The sequence below is a fragment of the Panthera pardus genome, unplaced genomic scaffold, assembly GCF_024362965.1.
Source record: "Panthera pardus isolate Hobbes unplaced genomic scaffold, ASM2436296v1 HiC_scaffold_21, whole genome shotgun sequence".
Taxonomy (NCBI): Eukaryota; Metazoa; Chordata; class Mammalia; order Carnivora; family Felidae; genus Panthera; species Panthera pardus.
In genome coordinates this window covers 51,470,290-51,487,624 of record NW_026526777.1, presented here as the reverse complement: position 1 = coordinate 51,487,624, position 17,335 = coordinate 51,470,290, and the positions used below count along the sequence as shown (strand labels likewise).

The 17,335-nt window shown below is 45.6% G+C and overlaps 1 protein-coding gene and 1 long non-coding RNA gene across 2 annotated transcripts in view; one reads left to right on the top strand and one right to left on the bottom strand.

Annotated features, from left to right (window-relative positions):
• Positions 1 to 17,335, bottom strand: part of TNR (tenascin R) — a 413,085-nt gene that overhangs the window by 261,305 nt on the left and 134,445 nt on the right. The gene's annotated exons all lie outside the window — the stretch shown is intronic.
• On the top strand, positions 3,034 to 3,990 carry LOC109253019 (uncharacterized). Its single transcript, XR_002074207.2, has 2 exons — positions 3,034 to 3,143; positions 3,792 to 3,990. It is a non-coding gene; the product is annotated as an uncharacterized LOC109253019 (long non-coding RNA).

The window sequence follows — 17,335 nt, the reverse complement described above, 5'->3', positions numbered from 1 at the left end:
AGGGTTTAAAAACCATAATCTTGCAGATTAACCCCTTCTTTTTACACACGAATAATCTGAAGCTCAGAATGGCTAAATAGCATGGTCAGGGTCACACAGCTAGTGAGAGCAGAGCTGGGCCCAAACGAAGCTCTTCATCCTGGGCCCGGTGCCTTTCCAAATATCCCACATGAACGCCTTCAACTAAGGACAAGAGTGGTTTCAGACCTGGCTGTAGGGTCAGTTCTTGGGCATTTATTTATGACAACAATGATATGTAAAAGACCCAAAAAAACTAATTTCAACCCAAAACGTCAACTTTCCCCCCAGGGGTACACATTCTGTGTTGCTGGTGGAGGACGTGGATTTACTCTAACATCCAGTTTCTTACTCAGTGTCTGTCCCCAGTGATCAAAGCCTTCTGTTTGCAAAGTGACTATCTGGGGGTGGGGATGGAGGTAGCTCTTTGTCTTTACACCCAAACCATGGATGGGTCTCAAGTCTTCGACCCACGGCAAGGTGCTTGGACTAACCGAGTAAGATACATGCAGCTGACTGGAGTTGGGGCATTGTTTTGCGTGTCTTCCTCTTCTCTCAACTTGGGAAAGGGTTCTGATTGCACCACAGGCAGAAAATAGAATTAAAAAGGATCTGGAAAACACACAAGGGTAATTCTCACCATAAATACTAAAACTTTGGGTAACTGGCAGTTCAATCTGCAAAGTTTTTCCAACTATTCACTTGCTTATTCACCCAAATAAAGACAAATCAGTATTTTCGAATTTTCCTTTTGCCTCAGGCTCCAGTATGATCCAGCACGATACTCTTATTGATCCCATCTTTATTTAAAATGTAGATGTTTTGTGGGGCACCTCGGTGGCTCAGTCGGTTAAGTGTCGACTTTGGCTCAGGCCATAATCTCACGGCTTGTGAGTTCAAGCCCTGCATTGGGCTCTGTGCTGACAGCTCAGAGCCTGGAGTCTGCTTTGGACTCTGTGTCTCCCTCGTTCTCTGCCCCTCCCCTGCTCATACTCTGTCTCTCCCTCAAAATAAACATTAAAAAAAGATTAAAATGTAAATGTTTTGTTCATCTCAGATTCTTTTGCATTAATTTTGATTTTTAAACACATTGCATTAAATATTATCTATTTTCATTACTGAGAGTTTTGGCACCACCCACCCTTAAGTTCTGCTCCCTAGGCAAACACCTCACTCACCTCCCACTAGTCCCGTCCAGACATTGGTAAGAACACGAGGGTACAAAATATAAAGAAGATATGTGTCTATTTTCAAGTAGTTCTCAGGCTAGTTGGGAAAGACAGGTAAACAGCTAATTGAAACATAAAAATTTCTGTAATGGAACTATGTGCAAGGGACAGTGTTGGCCTAAGGAGGGACAGATCCACTTTGCTGGGGTGGGGAGTTGGCAACGGGGAGGAGAAGGGCACTCCAGACTGAAGGAAACGTGTGCTCACAGAAGGACGGATGCAAAGGCAAGATGAGCCCTTCCTTACAGCTGGCAGGAGTGCGATGTGAAAGCACAGGGAGAATGGCCGAAGGTAGGCTCCGAGAGGCGAGCAGAAGACAGGGCTGCAAACATGGACTGAATACCTTGCATGTGCTCAGTGCTCTGTGTGTCTTCACAAAGCATGAGTCATAACCTGCGCTGTGAAAAACTCACTTTAATTGCAGCAGACAGGGCATGTCATAGGGAAAAAGAAAATAAAACCAGGTAACTAACAAGAGGTGCAGGGACAGACATCAAGAGGACAATGGTTTCAAGGAAGGCACACTCAGTCCCTGTGGACTGTGAGGGGACATCAAGAGGAGGTAGCCCTTAATTTTAGTGCTAAAGGAGTTCACAAAATCCCAAGACTTCATATCCTCCTCTCTGATGGGATGTGCATGTCTGCATCTCTATGATGTAAGAGCTTCCATTCACTCTTCTCTGTGAATGCAGTCTACAAGCTGACCTAGAAGGAAGAGTCCTCTGCAGCCCTCACTTGGAATGGAGCCAGGGCTCCATTTCCCTGGAACATAATCCCAGCTGACTGTCTTTGCTGGATGAGCACAGCAAAAGGTATAAATAACAGCAGCAATGAACCCCTCCCAAGACTGCTATGGGATTAATAAGCCCTCGAGACCCTGGCACTCCAAGCCCTGCAGAAACTAGTGCTTCAATTGCTATTATGAGCAGCCTCCCAGCCATGGCTCCTTTAGCACATGCTGTTAGATAATCTCTCCAAACTATTGCTGGGAGCCATCAATCACCCCGTGCCTGTTTCCTCGCCCGAGGCCTGGGAAGGGAGGGGAAGAGGCTTGGTAAGGACAGTGAGGGGTAGGACATGAAGGGGTCAGGAGACTTTCTCCTCTAGAATAGTGTGAGGATAGAATACGGGCTTTGGAGTCAGCCAACATGGGTTTAAACTTGGTTTCCCCATCTAGTGTATGCACAGTAATAGGGCTGTTGATAAATACCTCCATTCTTTAACTGGGCACACAGTAGAACTGGATTTCTCAGCCCCTTTGGAGCCAGGTGTGACCATGGTGCTTTGGCCATGGGTATGAGGGGAAGTGATGTAGAAGAGGGGGTGTAAAAGCTAGTGGAAAATTTACCACACTCTCTTCCCTCGCTCCCCAACCATAGCAATTGAGGACACATGTGTCAATTTTAATTTAGCCTGGGAGTCTAAGTGACAAGGGTAAGCAGAGACTCCTGCTGATCTCTCTTCAACATGAATGAGAAATGAACTTCTGTTTTGTTAAGCTACTGCGATTTGGGACGTTTTTGTTATGTGGCATTACATAGGTGATCCTGACTAGTTCAAGGCAAGTTAAGTTGTTGCACCTGTGGAAGGCTCTGTTTCCTCACTTGCAAAGTGGGGGTCATCATATCTTTCTTATAGAGTTATTGTGAAATCTATAAGGAATAATTAGCATAAAATCATTAGCAAGTACTCAGCCCATTCTAAGTACTTAATCATTGTTAGCTCAGGTGCTGGTTATTATTATTGCCATATTATTATCACCTTCACTATCATACTTCTTTTCTTAGGCTCTACCTGGTCGTAGTTTCTGCAGCTCTTCTCTATCCCAGGTGGAAGCATCTATCCTCCGTGTAGACTGAGCCCTGCTCTCAGGTGCTAAGACCAGGTCCATCTGAAGTAGGTTTGGAAGCTGTTCTAATTCAATAGTCTCTGGTGGTACCTAGCTGTCCCTCCCTACAGAACTGTCATTCTGTGCATCAGCTTCAATCACTAGGCTTCTTCCAACTGCCTGAAGCCCTGTGCTCCCCCATGCTCTGCCTCAGAAATGGTAACAGGACGCTCATGTCTGAGGCTGCCGTGGCTACCTTCTTAGTGGTTTACGTTCACAGCTAGCTGTCCCATACGTGCAGCTGGGACCCTGTCCTTGAAACCTGCTGGGGCCATGCTGCCTTCTGGCCTGACATCCTGGTTCAGGCCTCACACCCATAGAGTTCTCACTGTCATGCTCTGGTCATTCTAGGGCTGTGCACTGACCCCTGGCTGCTGATCCCTTGACCGACCGTGGCTGCTGCTTCTTTGCTTTGCTTCCCAGAGTAGCTTTCCTTTTGGCAGCTGTAGCTGTGTATGTGATCTGCTAACTTTGCCAGAGTGTGACTTGCTCATATTTGCACTTCCAAGGCTTGGCAGGCAGTAAATACTCAGAAGACATTTATCGAATGATGATTGAATGCATGAATGAATGAATGAATGATACAATGGAGTCATTGACCTTAATGCTGGGAATAACATTGAAACTCATCTAATCTAAACCCTTCTCTTTTTCAGAATTAAAAACTGAAGTCCGGAACCACATAAACCCCTTAGAAGCAAAGTGGAATGTGTAACCAGGATCCTGGCCCCAAATTGGCCCAGCCCAGGAAAGACCAGGGGAACACGCATTCTACCCCACCTTCTGCCATGCTCAAGGGCATAAAATCTCTTTATGTTCTCCAAGGTCAAGAGTAAATGCCATCTTCTAAGACTACATGAGAAGTCTTTCTTTTTTTTTTTTTTTTAACATAAACAGAAACAGAAAATAAGGTAGTATGGCAAAAAGGGAACTATGCAGAGAAATACTTTTGTTAATTCTATTTTTCTCAACTCACTAAAGTATACAAAAGGGAAATGTGTTTGAGTAAATAAGGAAGATACTGAGTAGAGGAAGAGGACAGTGCACCTTCCTTTTGTTCCCATGGACTATGCAAGCCCCTGGAGCTGGGGCCGGCCTCCTGACCTTCACTCTGCCTGGGCTGCCCTCCCTGCCTGCCTTCTCCAGCACCCCAGGTCCCACCGTGGGCAAGGCATGAGGAAGTGTCCGGGACATGCCAACCGCTCCCTCCGTGCTCATAAAGAACTCCCTCCTCTGAAGCCTGTATGATGGCCCCTGAGCATGTATTGCGGGTACAGTGTGTGAGAATACCGTATACAGTGATCTCACATTCCCTAGTCTTTCTGCCACAAATCCCTGGGCTCCAGTCTCCCCATTCCTGGCCCCAGTTGTCTGCAAGGTAAAGGCAGACTTTGTACTAATACTTCCCCCTGTGTGCCTGGGACATTGTCCATCATGATTCCTGAGATTTGGTTGGAAGAGAAAAGTCCTCAGAAGCACACGGCCTCTGTCTCCTGAGAAAGAGAAGATGAGCAAGAAAGTGAGAGAGAGTGTGCCTGCCTGGGGGCTTTCCTAGCTTCTGTGGGGATGATGAGCTCCGGAACCAGGCTGGAGCAAGGTGGAGTCTCTGGTCCCTTTGAAGGTGCCTTGCTCGGGAAGTGGTTGGGGCATCCATACACCCCAGATGTGGCCTCATTCTGCAGAGATGCTTTCCGCCCACCTGTGTTCCAAATACCTGCTACAGAGGGACTGTCCTCCAGGGCTCAGCGCACCTCCTTGACTCAAGGCAGCTAGTATCTTCCTTCCCCAGTTTGTAATGACAGATAGCTAGGAGTTTCCATACCTCGGGCTGTCTGGGCCAGTGCATGTGTGTATGTTGTTGGCCTGATTATTAATGGCACCCATTGGATGACACTCCTTGTAGGTAACTTCGTCCCAGTGGGAACCTGAGGGGCGCCTGGCTGGAGGAGCTGGTGTCTCTCTCACTTTCCCAGCTGGGGCCGCACGAGGGGGTCTTTGTGCTCACTCTCTCCCCATCACTTATCTGGGCAGCACTTTCCTGAGGGCCGATCCCCGTTGCCCTTTACATCACTGTTTCCCTTTGCTATTAACCATCATTCAGTGTAGAGCCTCACGGGTATTAGAGATGAGGTGACTGAAGTTCACCAAGGTTAAGTGACTCCCTCAAGGTCCCAGCTCAGGGCTGGAGCCTGACAAGGGCCCAGCCACCCTTTTTCTTGGGCTTAGTGTTCCCGATTGGGGAAGGAGAAATTGTTAGTTTCAGGCAGGGTGTGATTTTTAAAGCCCCATCTTTTCCTCCCCTCCTGCCTGTTCCTCGAGATGGCCAAACAACCAGTTCTTCAGGGGGAGTATTTACTCTTCTGGTAGCTTCTGGCTGATGTTTAGGGGGTATCTACTCACGTAGGTGCAGGAAGACAATTCCATGCTGTCCTTGGCCACAGCAGGAAGGAAGCACCTATTCACTGTATCTTTCTGACTGGGCTTCTCCCTTGACACTACCTGTTGAATCTCTTCTAAAGGGTATAGAGAGGGGCAGGATTTCTCTATGGAAGGAATTAAAGGTAGCAATGTGATTGCAAAGCAGCAGGTGTGGGGACTCATCTCGAAGCTTAAAGTATTGGCAGAGAAAGCATTTTGCTGTTACTTAATGTCTATACTTGTGACAGTGGTGGAGGATGCTGCTGGCAGTCATGGCCGAGTTCAAGTCAGCTCCCCACCCTCCAACTAGCCCTTCACACTGTTCACGCTATCCTTGTAAACCAAGCCCCATACTGAGGCAGTAAATGGAGACATAGACAAGTCACAGAGTGTGCAGACACACAAACATAACCCAACCCATGCCAACAGTTTGACCCTTGAAGTACAGCGGAAAGATAGAGACCCCTCTGTGTCAGGCTCTCCTGATGTCTACCAAGTGGTGTTATGGGCAAATAGCTCCTGCAAAAATAGAGTCTAATGCGGGAAACTCAGCACCTCCGTCAGCCCAAGTTTTAGGAGTTACACTGGCATAGCTTGATTGGCTGTCAATCCCCTTATCAATGAGCTCCCTTTACTGGCTGAACAGAAATCAATAAAATTGCATTTAAAAATCTTTTTTTTTTAACTTATTTATTTTTGAGAGACACGGTGTGAGCAGGGGAGGGGCAGAGAGAGAGGGAGACGCAGAATCCGAGAAGCAGGCTCCTGGCTCTGAGCTGTCAGCACAGAGCCCGAGGCAGGGCTCAAACCCACGAGCCATGAGATCATGACCTGGGCCAAAGTCGGACCCTCAACCGGCTGAGCCACCCAGGTGCCCCAATATAAAATTGCATTTTAAAGGAGACTGTCTCTCACAGATCTTGTCCGTGGCAAGCCTGGGGTCCCCATTGGCCTTTGTCCTCTGTTCCTTTGTCTGTGCAGAGGAGATGTGTGGGCGTCTTCTGCATGGCAAGTAGGGCCCAGGATCATCTGTTTTCTCTGTGATAGAGAAATGTTCCCTGAGTTCCCCTCTGCAGCACCGAGTGCCCTCCCAAACAGATGAAGTGCAGGCAAAATATTTCACTTTCATGACTCCAGAACTTGGGACTGGCAGTGGTGCTGAATTTCTTTTATTAGACTTAATTTCCGTGGCAACTGTTCACCCCTAAAGCTACGTGATGATCTTGGGAGCACCCAACAGAAGAGGGGCTTCTGTTTTCTCTTATGCCTCCCTGTTGCTATAGCATCTCTTAGGAGATTCCTGTTTTTCTTTCTCTTTTTTTTTTTAAGATTTTATTTTTAAGTAATCTCTACACCCAACGTGGAGCCCAAACTCACAACCCCACAATCAAGCATTGCATGCTCTTCCAACTGAGCCAACTAGGCTCCCAGGCAGATTCTTGTTTCTTGACATAAAATTTTTTTTTCTCTTCCCCAAGTTCATTGAGCCCCCCTGCACACTTTCTAAAGGAACAGGGAAATGCTGAGTGTGCAAACTGTATCATGTAATTTTCCAGTTTTCCTGGTGGGGGGATTGGAAATGTTAACCTGGGGCCCTATAGAAATTATGCCTCTTTGACCTTTATTCCCCCTCACTCCTTTCTATTTATAGATCAGTCAGTATAGAGAAAAACCAGAGTCCTCCCAGACATTTAATATGCTCTCCCACCTCCTGGTTTTTGCTCTTGCTCTCATCCCCCTGAATGCCCTCTCCACCTCTCATTTGTCCGGACCTTCAGAATCTACCCATTATTCAACCTTTCCGCTACTACCATTGCTCTACATTATGCTTCCTTTTTCTACCTCTTAAAGCATTTCTTTCTAAACTCCTGTTCTTGTAATGCTATGTGTTTCAGGTATATAACAGTATTCTTTCAAGTAAGATACAAACTCTTTGAGGATCAAAATTATTATCGACAATAGGTATTTGAATTGCCTCTGCCCTGGTAGGAAGTATGTCCCATGGAAGAAGATGCAAAGAGAAGCCAGACTCAGAAAATTAAAGCAAAACTGTCAGCTACATGAGGGCAGGGATTTTGTTTTGTTCACTGCTTAAAACACATGAAGGCTGAATGAGGCTTAGAAGTTGTCCAGGCCAGTCTTTTCACTTTATAAATGAGCCTCAAAAGCGAACAGCAAAGGAGCCCAAGAATGTGTCTAAACTGGAACGCAGATGAAGCCCCCTCTTGGAGATCTCTCCCCTACCCCGTGCCTCCCCCACAGCAAGAGTTTAGCATCAAAGATTACATTTTGGAAAATAGATGTTTCCCGGTTGGCTTTGACTACACCTGACTCAGCTGACTTTGCACCTGCATCAGCTGACTGCACCTGACTCAGCTGACTTTGCACCTGCATCCCCTCTTCCAGTGGCCAGGAGTGCTGGCTCTCAAAAGTCTGTTCCATCCTCTTGGTCTTAAGTTTGTAATGAACCCACAAAATTATTAGGTTGGATTGGACTGAGGTGAATTAAGCAGTGGAGACAGTGTTGTTACAGCCAAGAGAGACAGTGAACTTGATTCTCAGGCCCTGGTCCCACTGGTTAAAAATGAAACAATAGGGGTGCCTGGGTAGCTCAGTCGGTTAAGCATCTGACTTTGGCTCAGGTCATGATCTCATTGTTTGTAGATTCAAGCCCTGCATGGTCGTCTGTACTGATGGCTCAGAGCCTGGAGCCTGCTTAAGGTTCTGTGTCTACCTCTCTCTCTCTCTACCTCTCCTCCACTTGTGCTCTTTCTCTCTCCCAAAAATACATACATACATACATACATACATACATACATAAGAAGCAATAATAAAACATAGGGTTTACTGAGCGCTCCTGATATGGCAGGGTCCTAGCTTTTTCTATATATTTTCTCACTTATTACTCACAACTTCCCATGAGGCAGGTGCTCTTATTACTGATTTTGTAAATGAGGAGACTGAGGTACAGAGAGAGAAATTAAGCAACCCATGGAAAAGGAAAGGAAATACCAAGATGGAGATGGGGAAATTGTCAGGATTCTACGATTCTTCTGTTATCATAAGAATCTATGGGTCTCATACAGAAAAACCCATTTTTTCCCACCACTGTGGTTGGAAAATCCACATGAGTTTAAATCGAAGGTTGAAAACAATTCCCTTGAGCCAGCTGTTTGCTTTGGCTACACAGTGTTAAAAAGAAAAAAAATTTGTGAATAATATTTAAAATTGGTAGATGGTTTATGGAAGTGTTGATTTTTGGTTTCTCTTGTAAAACTGGTGGAAAACTGTGTTTCTGTGCTGCAAGAGGTAGCTGGAGCTGAAGAATGGTGGGTCCTTCAGACAGCTTCCCCAGTCCCCCATAATGCCCTCTATGTGCTACCTCTCCCCAACATGGAGCTGAAGAGCTTCAGAATATGCCACGTTGAAATAGGCCCACTCTGACACGAGGATTATTTTAAATTGAATGCAGCTAAGAGAAAGCAAACATGGGCTGAGCTCTCTGCTGCCCCCCTCCCTGCCTGAAAGGGAGCATAAATTCCCTGAAGGTGAAGGTGGCCCCCTGCACATTTCCCACAGCAACAAAGGCAAAACAGCCTTTCTAGCAAAGACTAGCCAGCACCAGGAAAGAGTTTATACAAACTCACTTGACTAATCCTTATCTTCCATTAGCTTCCCCCACATATTTACCTCTCCACAGTGTGCCACCCCCAAAAGCCTAAGTCCCTTTTCTTTGGTCTTATCACTTCTTTACAAAATTATCATTCTTCTTTAAGATGTTCTAGAAGCCCCAACTTCCAACTACCCCTGTGAGTTATTCATCACCTACTCCTTCTATGTGCATGTGCCATGCGTGTGCTAATAAACTTTTGTAGGGGTGCCTAGCTGTCTCAGTCGGTAGACAATCTCAGGGTCGTGAGTTCAAACCCCACATTGGGCGTGGAGCCTACTTTTAAAATAAATAAATAAATAAATAAATAAATAAATAAATAATAAATAAATAAATAAATAAAAATAAACTTTTGTTAGTTTTTCCCTTGTAATCTGTCTTGTGTCAGCTTAGGTTGCAGGGCCCCATTCCAGAACATAAAAGAGTACAAGGAAGAAGATTGTCCTCCCTTCAGAGGCCACACTTGGTTGTCATGATGCCTGACCTACTTCCCTCCATCATATTGCCTGCCAGGCCCCCAGAATCACTTCAGTTTGAGACACCTACAGTGTGTACCTACAGTGAGTTCTATAGTGTCTTTTCTGCTACTCAGGGACTGATTCTTCATAAGAAAAAGGACCCTAAAAGGCTTCTGAAAATAAATGATCTTTCTAAATTAGAAGGATGAATTATTGTCAAAATAACAAACCTCACTTTCCAGTGTGGGAAAACCTGTTGGAATAATTTCTCTAGAAAGAAACAATTTCGTTATATGGAAAAAGCGGCCTCTGTTCAGCAACCCTTGAATGGCAGCATCAAACATTAGAACTTTGCCAAACCAATTTTCCCCTTTCAAATTTAACACTGCTCCATTTATCTCAGTGGGGACTAAAGACCAGCTAAATTTGAAGTCATAAAGCTGAGGCTTTTTGAATGATTTTGGTCAAAACAGCTCCTTTGTAAGCAGGCAAAGTGTGCTTATTTAATGTTCTTCCTTCTCAAAGGAGACTAAAGAGAAATTTCTAAAATTTTCCCCAAACATTTTGCCTCTGAGCGGATTATAAAGGTGGAGAATTTCAGCTGGAAAAGGGAAGCACATTTCAGAATGTTATCAGCTCTCAGAAATAGGAGATTATAATGGAATCAGGGTTTCTCCCCCTTGCCTGTGACTAGTGTGCTTCTGTAATCACTATAATAATGATGTTTTGCATTTGCATTGCTCCATTCATTCTTCTGAGGGACTCAAAAAGCTTTACAAACATTATCTCATTAAATCCTCTCAACCTCCCTGTGAGGCAGGTAATGACAAGAGAGATTATCCCTGAGGTACAAGGTTCCCTTGGGCGGGGCAGGGATGAGACGAGCTGCCCATAATCCCAGGCCAGGTCCCCACCAGGCTGGAAATGGAGCTCTGGTCTACAGAATGCTGGATGGAGCTTCATGTGAAGAACAGTGTTTCCTAAGGGATGTCAGCAGTGACTTTGTTCCCCCACGTGTCCTTGCAGGCCTCCCAGAGGCTCATGCAAAGGGAAACCATGTCTGGGTCCTCCCATCTGGAAGCTGTCTGGGGGCACTGCGGACAGAGGAGGCATTCAGTGAATATCACTGAATGCGTGAATGCCACTTCAGTCCCAAGACATCCAGCTGCACTTGGCCGTGCTAACGTTTCAATTATACCCAAGGGCTGAATTTTCAGAGGCTTTCCTTTCCTTTTGAGACACTGGAGCTCATTTTCAAATGTGGCAGTGGGTATCTATACCTGGTGATGTTTTCGGTGGAGGCAGATTGAGATACCGAGGTAAAAATCTTGCTGAGGGGTGTATTGGGAGTGTATTTATGGGGAAAGGGGTAATTAACTGGACCAATCATGTAAATTAGCTCAGATACACTGACCTCCAGAGCAACTGGCCTGACCCCAAAGGAAAGTAAATGGCAGTGGAGGAGGGGAGGGGAGCATGGGGAAGATGATGAATTTTAATAAGAATGGGAACTACTGACTTCTGTAGTAATATTACTACTCAAGGCTCAGGATTCTCATTTCTATTCTGTCTTCCCTAGAGAATAGATGGAAGAGTCGGTAAAGATTGAGCAGACCGTTGAGCCGGCTACGGTCTTTACATCCAACTTTTCAAGGGGTTCTCAAGAAAACATAATCTTTGGTCATCTCTTCTGGACCTCATGTTTATCATCATCTAATAATTCTTACAGATCACACAAGGGCACAGTGTATAGAAAGCTGTTTACAACATCCGTGCTTTGGGTGGATGAGACGTGTAGTTGGGAACAAAAGTAATAGTTTCCGGAGGCCAAATGTATGAACATCTCTCAGGAAGTAACACCATGTAAATGCAAGGTGTCTTCTTACCGGTGATTTCACTGTAGACCTCATTTAGCTCAATTCCTTACCTCAGTTCAATTAAACTATTATTTACCGCACATTCGTCAAAACTAAAAGCCAGACAAGGTTACGTGACTTGGTCAAGATCACTTCATTAGTTACATCATTGAAAAAATAAAAACAAATCAACTCACTGGAATTAATGTTGCTATTTTTCATGGGACACAAATAAAGGCGATATTAAGCACTGCATGAATTCATGTTAATGAAATCCAGTTATGGTTTTTAATCAGCATGCTTTTTATGCCTTCAAGGCCTTGGGTATGAGCATAGAATATGTGCCTATTAAACGTACAGATACCATATAGATGGTAGGCAGATATGAAACAGGGCATCGGGATGTTAGAACTGAAGTTTTAAAAGACTGTGAGAGTCTAAAACTACAGGCCAACATGAATACAGATACATTTTTTTTTTTTAGGTAGGGACTCTGCATTTAGTTTCTAAGCCTGTCATGCAAGGACAGAATATGGGTCCCATAGGACATTAGTCCAGAGATTTTACTAAAACGTTGTGCATGTATATTCACCCTAAGGGAAGATGCTCAAAACAGCCAAGTTCTGACTAAGACCCATTAATCTAGGCAACCAAACACTCGGTGGCATGTGAATCACTTTGTCAATCTGTGACAAATCTCAAGACCCTTAAATCTTCGCATTTTCTAGAATGTTCTAAGGAACTGTAAGCTGCAGGTGGGCCGACACCCAGCACAGGAAGCCTTAGCAGAGGAGATGAAACCTGAATGCCCTGAAACCTGATGCATTCTGAGCTACTCCGTGTCTCCAAGCTACAGGAGCCAAAGGGCTTCCCCCGAGGTCACACATCCAGTAAATGGATAGTGGCCTCCAACTTCACCCCTCACTGGCCTTCCGTTTACCCAGAAGCAATTCCTAAGGGCAGGCTGCAGCCCCAGGAGAGATGTGAGGCTGGTCTGGGGGTCTCGTAGCAGGAGGGAGGGGGTGCCGGTGCCAGCCTCCGTGGGGGCTGGTTCAGAGGCTCCTCCCTTTCTGGAGCTCCTTGCCTGGCGGAGACGTCACAACAATGCCACAGGGGCAACGGCACGGTGGCCCCACCGAGGCAAACATGCCCCCTTTGCTTTCACCTCAGGTACTTAGAGGACTCTGAGGAGCTGTTGGAGTTGTCATGACAACAGAAGCAGGCCATTAGAGCTTTATGCGAAGATGTGAGGACTCCGGGGTCTGTAGTTCCTGCGTGTGGCTGAACGGAGCGCACGGGATTAATGGGGTCACAGCAGCGGTGCACCTGTCATACGTCAGCAGTAATGGGTCCGGCCCCCTCCTCCTCCTCCTGCTCCAGGGGGCAGGGTGCGACCCAGCGGGGAGATAGGGTCTGGGAACAGCCCAGGCTTCTTTCTAAGTCCCGGTGGGCAGGTTCCCTGACAACAGGTCTCACAACTGTTTTCTGTACTACTTGAGACCAGAAGACTCACTTCCCAGATAGCAAGGGCAGTGTGGTTTCATGGCAAGAGGATGGTACCATTCAGAAAGGAGGCAACCCCTTAGCTTGGATAGGTTGCCCCAGGCTCGGGCGCTGGGGTTGTTTGACAGGAGGGCGGAGGGCTGGGCCAGATGGTACAGAGTCCCTCCTTAGGACTTCGATTTGACTGCATACCTACCTATCCTGGCGTCCTTTACGTTTGAGCACTTTACATAGTGATTATAGTACTCAACAGCACAGATTCCGGAGCTGGACTCAGGTTGTAATCCCAGCTTTACCACTTCTATGCTGTGACCTTGAGCAGGTGCCTGACCTTTTCTGTGTTTCAGAGAACTGTGTCTGTACAATGGGGATAATAATGCTAACTACCTTCTAGAGATGTTGTGATAATTATATGAGTTAATACGTGTGGTATTGAGAATAATGCTTGGCATATAGTCAACATTAAAAATACATTAGCCATTACTAAAAGAATCGTTAGTATTATTACTATCAATCTGGACTTGCCTAATGAAGATGTCTTCTAAAATGAGAAGGCTGGGGGCGCCTGGGTGGCTCAGTCAGTTAAGCATCAGACTTCAGCTCAGGTCACGATCTCGCGGTCTGTGAGTTCGAGCCCCGCATCGGGCTCTGGGCTGATGGGTCAGAGCCTGGAGCCTGCTTCCGATTCTGTGTCTCCCTCTCTCTCTGCCCCTCCCCCGTTCATGCTCTGTCTCTCTCTGTCTCAAAAATAAATAAACGTTAAAAAAAAATAAAATAAGAAGGTTGGAAAAAATGATCTCCCCCTGTGTGTGGGATAGTTCTGTAAACATGGTCTTGTATGTCATTCTTGGCTAACAGTATCTACTTGAGTTAAAGACGATTTGGCCCAGCAGAAGGTAAGGCTTCTATTTATGCCCATATGTGAGCTGCACTCCCAGATGCTGACCTTGTTGAACTGGATGGCTCCACAGCCGTAGTACACACAGGACTGGCACATAAAGACAGGACGGCCGTGTACGGTTAAGTTGGTTGCATCCTGCACGAGAGTGGCCACCTCACATGTGAGTAGGAGTTGAAATTCAGTTCATGCTCCACTCTCTAAAGCATGCCCCTCAGCTGGGGCTGAGTCAGCCTGGAGAAAGGAGTGTCTTTTCTTAATTTTTACAAAGGCACCCAGTAGGATACCAGCAGCCTTATGACCTTTGAGAAGGTCACAGAAAATTCTGATCTCGACCCAAAAAGGTTGGGGGGGGGGGGGGTGCTTGTGGATAATGGCGCAGGGTAAGGCATTTCACTCACTTATGCAATAAAGGAACTTCTGAATCTGTGCTGGGATCTTGATTGAAACAATTTCTTGCATTTTCTTTATCTGACATTTTGTCCTCTTTCTGCTACCTTATGCAGGGCTTGTTTAGATTAATTTTGCTGATCAGATCAAATCACTTTGCCTATATTGGAAATGACACACAGCCTCTGTGTATTTACCCGTATTTGTATGTGTGGAGAAATGTGTCTACAGATATGAAACATGAAAATGCAGAAATGCCTTCATCTCCTTTATCTTCAGTTTGTGTTTAGCCGACTTTGATAGTCCAGTAGCTACCCTTCTCAGAGGAGTGTGGTGAAAAACCACCCCTCCCCTCCCCCCTCAAATCGCTCTGTAGAGAGCGAGTTTTGGCAAGGTCGTACCACCAATCTGGAGTCGCTGAAGATGCTGAGGCCCTTGTTTCATCCTGGGGTTGACCAGGGCTGACCCCTGTTTACATTCAGTCAGTTACAGGTTTATGTGTCTGGGGAGTGTGTGACCAACATGGATGGCTGTAGGCACTATGGGGAGATGCCACATGGCGGAAGGGAAAAGTAAGAGTGCCAAGTCGAGAGGCTTAGTTTCCAGGCTGGGTCTGTAATATTAAAAGCTGTGAAACCTCAGCAAACATCCAGCTGCTCAAACCTGAGCTTCTTGGTCTGTGAATGGGGATAATAATACTCTGCGAGTGTTCGTAGGGATAAAATGTTATCAGGCGTGTGAAAATTATGAAACACTACATACAGTCAACAAGCAGATTCCGCTAAGAGCCCCCAAGAACGTGTTGTGTGCCACGTAAAGCAATACACAAGGGAATTGTTCCTGCCATCCACTCACTTGCGATCTGTAAAATGAGGATGATGTTATTACGTTATCTCTACAGTCCCTTTCAGCTTTAGGGCTCCTTCTTACTCTATTTCTCTATGATGGAATAATGACAGAATTTTAGAGCTGGGAGGGGCAGTGGGGAAGAAAGAAGAAAGAGCAAATAAACATCCAAAACAGGCAACAACGTTTGAAAGGGGGGGGGGGGGGTGCGAAGCGCCTGGGGCTTAATGAAGCTGCCTTGGAGGAGACCCTCGGGGTCCCTGCTGGCCTACCCTGGCACCCTTCTGCACAGAGCAGGGAGGGCCAAGGACCTCTGGGGAGACATGGTGAGGTTACCAGGGTGTCAACCAGACTTCCTTCCGAGTGGTTTTGGAAGTTTATGGATCTGCTTTTAACTGGTAACATAAGTATTTGCTCTCCGGGCTCTTGCCCAAAAAAATAAATCCTCAAACTAGCTGCTGCCTAATTATCATCAAAGGATCAGAGGCAGAAGGTAGTGTTCCTGTCATCGTCAGAAGGTCATGCAATCTACTCAGCCCTCCCCGAGTCCCTTGGTCCTTAACACTCACTTCCTCGGGCTTGGTAAAACCTGGATTCTCTGGCCCCACCCCCAGCTTCCGGTTCAGTTTCGCCTTGGGGTGGAGTTCAAAAATTTGCATAGCTAATAAGTCCCCAGGGGACGCTGATGCTGTAAGGTTCAGAGCTACTTTGAGGATGACTCATCTCAACGATGTCAAGTTTATCAGGTCAAGCCTAAAGCAGACGGATACATACTCGCAGCACATTTGTTTTAATTTCTGTCCTGTAAGGTATCATTCACAGATCCCTGCTAGGGTAACCGTGCTGGCTCTGTGTCCTCACTGCAGGAGGAATAATATAAGTAACAGTGAAGACATGACTGGCATCTTTGCTGTTGTGAAGATGTGGAGGACATCAGCTGCTACAGGTGCCAGTGTTCTTTTATTAGGATCCAAGAAAGAAATCTCTGTCAGTTCTCAGAAGCAGGGAGAGAAAAATGCTTTTCTTTCTTTCTTTCTTTTTCTTTCTCTCTTTCTTTCTTTCTTTCTTTCTTTCTTTCTTTCTTTCTTTCTTTCTTTCTTTCTTTCTTTCTTTCTTTTTTCCAGAATGATTAGGATGCTTTTCCCTTCCAGGTCCCATGACTTCATTTGGCCACTAGAAAGCTCTCAGGCTAACACACAGCCTATTTCTAATAAAGAGAACTTTATGGCACGTATTTTAGGGCACTGATCTTCCGTGTCATATATTTTTATTTAGTCTCGTTTTCCTTTTTCTGTTTTTTTTTTTTTCTTTTGTAATCTTACTCAAATCCTTCCTGGAATGAGGGAAGAATAAATAAATAAATGCACAAACAATGAAATAAAGGAATGGTGAAAATTATGTGCGCTAGTACTGAGAGGACAAGAAATAGCGTGGTAATAGAAGTTGGTGTCAGTAAACGTGTGCTGTTTGTCTGTTTTAGTGCGGTAGGTAACAAAAGTGATTTACCCGAGATCCACCAGCTGTATGCTGTAGACCTGGCACTAAAGTATAAATCTTCTTGCTCCAGAGACAGAGACCTTTTTTTCTAGTCTTTCCTGCTTCCTGTACATAAAGCATCGAGATAACTGGGTTCCTTGCCTTGGTGTTTAGTGTCAAGTTATCCAACCTGAGAAATCAATAAAATGAGTTTGCTTTGAGCCCAGATGCTCTCCTTCCCAAAGGAAATAGGAAGGGGTCAGTACAAATTTATAAAAACTTGGAAAGATGGCCTAGTCATTAATAAAGAATTTTTTTTTTTTTTTTTTTTTTTTTTAGTTGGGAGATGGTTGCTAATGTCTCCCATGTCTTGGCAGTCACTTAATATATTGGTACCAGTAGGGGCAGGAAGTGTTAGATTTTTCCAGAATTCCAAAATGATGCTTCAAAGAATTCAAACAAAAAAAATCACAGGGTGACCACGGAGAGTGATTCTAACAGTTAAGTAGCGGCCACTGTTCACATAGCCCGTGTCCCAGGGTTAATCAGGGGGTGGGGGCAGCTTAGCAGTCTGTGTGGATCACTCTGGACTCAGCATCCGTGAGCCACGAGGTGTGGGGCACCCTCAAGACAGCCCAGCACCTGTTTACTCCTTTCAGGAGGCCCAGATAGGTGGGGGTAAACC